The sequence below is a fragment of the Acinonyx jubatus genome, chromosome X (genome assembly GCF_027475565.1).
Source record: "Acinonyx jubatus isolate Ajub_Pintada_27869175 chromosome X, VMU_Ajub_asm_v1.0, whole genome shotgun sequence".
Classification (NCBI taxonomy): domain Eukaryota; kingdom Metazoa; phylum Chordata; class Mammalia; order Carnivora; family Felidae; genus Acinonyx; species Acinonyx jubatus.
Genome location: NC_069389.1, coordinates 29,429,093 through 29,435,139, shown reverse-complemented (window position 1 = coordinate 29,435,139; position 6,047 = coordinate 29,429,093).

Sequence of the window (6,047 nt, the reverse complement as noted above, 5' to 3'; positions counted from 1 at the left end):
TATGAATGAGATCATGATATTTGTCCTTCTCTGATGTATTTCGCTTATCATAATACTTTGTAGCTCCGTTCATGCCATTGCAAATGGCAAAATTTCATTCTTTATCATGGCTGAGTAATATTCCATTGTGTATATATATATACCACATCTTCTTTATTCATTAATCATTCGAAGGACACTTGGGCTGTGTCCATATTTTGGCTATTGTAGATAATGCTGCTATAAACATCAGGGTCCATGTCTCACTTTAAATTGGTATCATTGTATTATTTTTTGGGTAAATATCTAGCAATGCAATTGCTGTATTCAAGTGTAGTTATTTTTGGGGCACCTGGGTGGCTCAGTCGGTTAAGCCTCCACTTCGGCTCAGATCATGATCTCATGGTTCGTGGGTTTGAGCCCTGTGTGAGGCTCTGTGCTGACAGCTGAGTACCTGGAGCCTGCTTTGGATTCTATGTCTCCCTCTCTCTGCTCTTCCCCTGATCACACTTTGCCTCTATCTTTCAAAAATAAAAATAAACATTAAAATAAAAAAAAACTTAAAAAAAAGAGTAGGTCTATTTTTAACTTTTTGAGGAAACTCCATACTGTTTTCCACAACGGCTACAACCAGTTTGCATTCCCACTAACACTGGAGGAGGGTTCCCTTTTCTCCACATCCTCACCAACAACTGTTGTTTCTTGTGTTCTTGATGTTAGCCATTCTGACAGGTATGAGGTGATATCTTATTGTAGTTTTGATTTGTATGTCCCTGATGATCAGTGATATTGAGCATCTTTTCATGTGTCTGTTGGCCATCTGCATGTCTTCTTTGGAAAAATGTCTATGCATGTCTTCTTCACTTTTTTAAATTGGATTATTCATTTTTTGGGTGCTCAGTTTTATAAGTTCTTTATATATTTTGAATATTAACCTTTATCACTTAGGTCATTTGCAAATATCTTTTCCCATTCTGTAGGTTGCCTTTTAGTTTTGTTGATTATTTCCTTTGCTGTTCAGAAGCTTTTTATTTTGATGAAGTGTCAATAGTTTATTTTTACTTTTGTTTCCCTTACCTCAGGAGACGTATCTAGGAAGAAGTTGCTATGACCCGTGTCAAAGAGGTAACTGCCTGTGTTCTCTTCTAGGATCTTTATGGTTCCATGTCTCACATTTAGGTCTTTAATCCATTTTGAATTTATTTTTGTGCGTGGTGTAAGAAAGTGATACAGGTTCATTCTTTTGCATGTCGCTGTCCAGTTTTCCCACCTGAAGTTTTTTTTCCCGTTTAGCACTCTTTCCTGTTTTGTTGAAGATTAATTGATCATGTAGTTGTGGGTTTGTTTCTGGGTTTTCTGTTCTGTTCCATGGATTTATGTGTCTCTTGTTGTGCCAGTACCATACTATTTTGATCACTACAGCTTTGTAATGTACCTTAAGGTCTGGAATTGTGATGCTTCCAGCTTTGCTTTTCTTTTTCAAGGTTGCTTTGGCTATTCAGGATCTTTTGTGGTTCTGTACAAATTTTAGGATAGTTTGTCCTAACTCTGTAAAAAATGCTGTTGGTAATTTAATAAGGATTAAATTAAATGTGTAGATTGCTTTGGGTAGTACAGACATCTTAACAATATTTGTTCTTCCAATCCATGAGCGTGAAATGTTTTTCCATATCTTTGTGTCCTCTTCAATTTCTGTCATCAATGTTTGATAGTTTTTGGAGTATAAGTCTTTCATCTCTTTGGTTAGGTTTATTCTTAGCTATCTTATTGTTTTTAGTGCAATTGTACATGGGATTGCTTCCTTAATTTCTCTTTCTGCTGCTTCATTATTGGTTTTTTGTATTTTGATTTTGTGTCCTGAGACTTTACTGAATTTGTGTATCAGTTCTAGCAATTTTGGTAGAGACTTTACGGTTTTCTATACAGAGTATCATGTCATCTGCAAATACTGAAAGTTTGACTTTTTCTTTGCCGATCTGGATGCCTTTCATTTCTTTTCATTGTCTGATTGTTCTGGCTAGGACTTCCAATACTACATTGATAAATCTAGGCTAGGAGTTAGAATCAACTCATGGTTTCATTTATCTGTTCTTTTTTTTTTTTTTTTAGTTTTTATATCATTTATATTTCTGCTCTGACCTTTTTTATTTCCTTCTGCTGGCTTTAGACTTCATTTGTTTTTCTTTTCAAGCTCCTTTAAGTGTATGGTTAGGTTGTTTATTTGATATTTTTTTTGCTTCTTGAGGTAGGCCTGACTCCTATATACTTCCCTGTTAGGATCCCGTTTGTTGCCTCCCACAGGTTTTGAAATGTTGTGTTTTCATTTTCATTGGCTTCCATGTTTTTTGTTTTTTTTTAATTTCTTCTTCGATTTCCCAGTTGACCCATTCATTGTTTAGTAGCATGTTGTTTAGCCTCCAGGTATTTGTGGTCTTTCCACATTTTTCTTGTGGCTGACTTCTAGTTTCATAGTGTTGTGGTCAGAAAAGGTGCATGATATGATTTAAATCTTTGTGTATGTGTTGAGGCCTGATTTGTGACCTAATATGTGATATGTTCTGCATCTGCACGTGCAGTGTCCCACATGCACTTGAAAATAATGTGTATTCTGCTGCTTTAGGACAGAATGTTCTGAATACATCTTTTAAGTGCATCTGGTCCAGTGTGGCATTCAGAACCATTGTTTCCTTAATTATTTTCTGTTTAGTTGGTCTGTCTATTGATGTAAGTTATTGTATTATTATCAGTGAGTTCCTATTATTGTATTATGTATTATGTATTATGTAATAACAATGAGTTCTTTCTACCAGAACTGAGACCCTGAAGAACTTTCTGGCCAGGAGACTTGGTGTGGTCAGGGGCTTGTGCTCATCTCATGGGGGAGAGACCTCACTGCACTGAGGCTTAGGTGAGCTTGACTGAGAAGGGCAGTCCTGCCAGAGCACAGGAGTGTGGGACTTAGTGTAAGCAAGTTAAGCAACCAGTGTGGGCACTGTACTGCTTCCTGCAGGTGGATCTGTGTTTGTACTAAAGGGTAGGGGAGGGAAATGGTACCAGCCAGCTCCTTTGTTCACGGAGAGGCATCTCTATGAAGGTTGCCTTTTATGGAAGCATTCTGGGAAGAGCAAATAATCTTCCTCATGAGCCTCAGATGCTCTTCAGATCATTGTTTCTATGCCGTCTTCCCCTGGGTTGTTTTCTGTCTTCTCTCTAGGAGCAATGCAGTGCCCTCCAGGTTCTATCCCAGCCAACTTGCTCTGGACCTTAAATCTCCAGGCTGTAAGCCCCACCGGTTATAAGAACTCACAAAATTAAGCCCTCTCGTTTTCCAAGCCAGTGGCTTTGGGGAAGTGTTCTCCTTGTGTGTTCCCCCATGTCTCTCTCTCTCTCTCCCTCTCTCTCTCTCTCTCTCTCTCTCTTTCTCTATCTCTTTCTTCCTTTGCCATGACCACAGCTCCCTCCCCTCCTTGGCACCTGTGATTCCTTTCTCCCCTAATCCATGTCTCTGCACTTCCTACCTTCTTTCATGAGGCCTCTTCTCTCCCTTTAGCTCTGGAGTTTGCTCTTTTAGTCTTCAGGCGGATTTCTCAGGTATCAGGGTGATTTGATAGTTACCTGGTTCTGTTTTTGGAACAAGATGAAGGTAGGGCCCTCCTACTCAGTTGTCATTTTTCCTCTCTCCAACCTTAGTATATTTTAGATAAGTACTCCTATTAGCTAGTAGTTTGAGTGTTGTTATAGGAAATCATTGAAGAATTACCTCTTGAATTTAACACAAGTTCTATAGCATATCTCCAAAGAAGAAAGTTAAAATATATCTGTATCAAAATCTGTCTTACCAGTTTGACATTATGAAATATACTAAATATATTGAGACCTTAAAGAACGTTCTTAAAATCAGTAAATGAAAATATTTGTGAGATATAATTAGATCTGTCTGGTTCTTCTTCCTCTTTGTGCATTGACTATAGCTTATTTCTCATTATAATTATGTTTTATAAAATACAACTGTTATACTGAGTGCTTATTTTGTGCCTGACACTATGCAAAATCACGTTATGTAGATTTTCTTTATGTATACATAATTCATTTGTTTGATTGGACGAGAAACTTAAAAGTAATAAACATTGTGTCCAGTTTACAGAGGAGGAGCCAAAGACAAAAGAGGCAATTATTGTGCCCCATTGACAAGGAGGGCCAAGGCATACTTGCTAGTAATGCTGGAAAACATCATTCATCTGTATCTAACAAGGAAAATGGTAAACATTCCCTTTATAAGATAAGCACATTCAAAACAATTTATTCTGTCGTGAAATATATGGTAAATGAATAATCTGAAGTAAAATTGTCTATCTGTAAAATCTTTACAAAACACCTTTTTCATAGGCATTGTTATAAGCACCATAAAGAGATAAAAATTTAACTGGTATCATTCATGGAAGAATTCAGGTTTGCAACTGGATCTATAGAGTGAAAAATATAACTCTGTGACATTAATTGCCTACTGCTTCAAAGAAAATGTCCTAATTTACAAGATCTAATGTATTTACTTTTATTTCTTTGGACTTCTTTTCTTCTTATAGATTATCATATTGTGCCACCATTGTTTAAAATTCTCATATCATTCCTTTATTATTAAAGTATTTTGTTAAAAGCCTTCCTTTTAGAATTTTAAAAAATATGATTGCATGATGGGAAAATTTCCTTAGCGTTTGTGTATGTGTCTTATGTCATAGAATTGGTCCTCTGAGTGGGTATGAATAGTCAGTACAAAATAGATTTGATCAGGAATTATTTAATTCACATGTTCTATCCAGCATTTCTGGTAAAGGGTTTGATGCATGTCTGATTCTTAGACCTCAGTAGGAATGTTGTTTTTCTGCTCTGAAATCTTTTTGAAAAGGCTTATCTTTGATATTCTGAAATTTCATCAGCATATATTTCAGCATAGGCTATTTTTGTTTCTTTTTAATTGAGTAGTTTATTCCATAGACCTGTTTTATTCCGTAAACTTGGATCTTTCTTCAACTCAGGGATATTTATCAATGTCTCTTTGATGATTGTTTATGTTCTCTGATTTTAGGACATGCACTAGTATTGTATTGGACTTAATCACCACATTCCTTTTTTTTTAATATAAAAAGTTTATTTATTTATTTATTTTGAGAGCGAGAGAGAGCGAGCATGATTGGGGGTGGAGGGCAGAGAGAGAGGCAGAGAGAATCCCAAGCAGGATCCACACTGTCATCATGGAGCCCCATGCAGGGCTGGAACCCACAAACCATAAAGTCATGACCTGAGCTGAAATCAAGAGTTGGATGTTTGACTGAGCCACCTAGGTGCCTCTTAATGACATTTCTTAATTATCTCTCATATAATCACTTTACCTTTTGCTCAACGTTTTGCAATATTTCCTCGATTTTATTTCCCTTTTGCCTAGTCTATTGCATTATTTAATTCATATACTGAATATTTAAATTCCAGAAACAGTATTTGTATTTTTTATTTATAATATATAAATGTAATATATTAATTTAAAAATATTAATTTGTATTACTTAAACTAAATTGTAAATACAGATGAAACTCTCTTATGTGAATGTTTTCTTAAGGTTCTTCCACTTGATGTGTGAAAGTTTAATAGATAGACATTACTTTAAAATTGGAAGAAAAATGTTCTGAGGTCAAGTGACTTTAGGGAACCCTGTGTTTGACGAATGGAAAACTTATTTCTTGAATCCATTATTTTAAATAGCATTTAATAAACCCATGGGCATTAGAAACACTAAGAAACTGTTGTATACAGATAATTTTTCAGATTTATTTTCCTAAAAATATTTATAAATCAAGAAACAAATCAAGGCATAAGCCAGTCTAAGAAATGGAAAAACATCACTTTAGAATATATGGCATTGGAAATGTATGTTTTATAGTGAAATTAAAAAATTAATATGGTATATTGCTGGAAATTTCTAATATATTTGTATTAAACGCAGACATGAAGAGGTATTTCTGAATATAAGAGTAAGGGAACATCATTTATTCCTGCATGCTCCATTCCATTTCCTC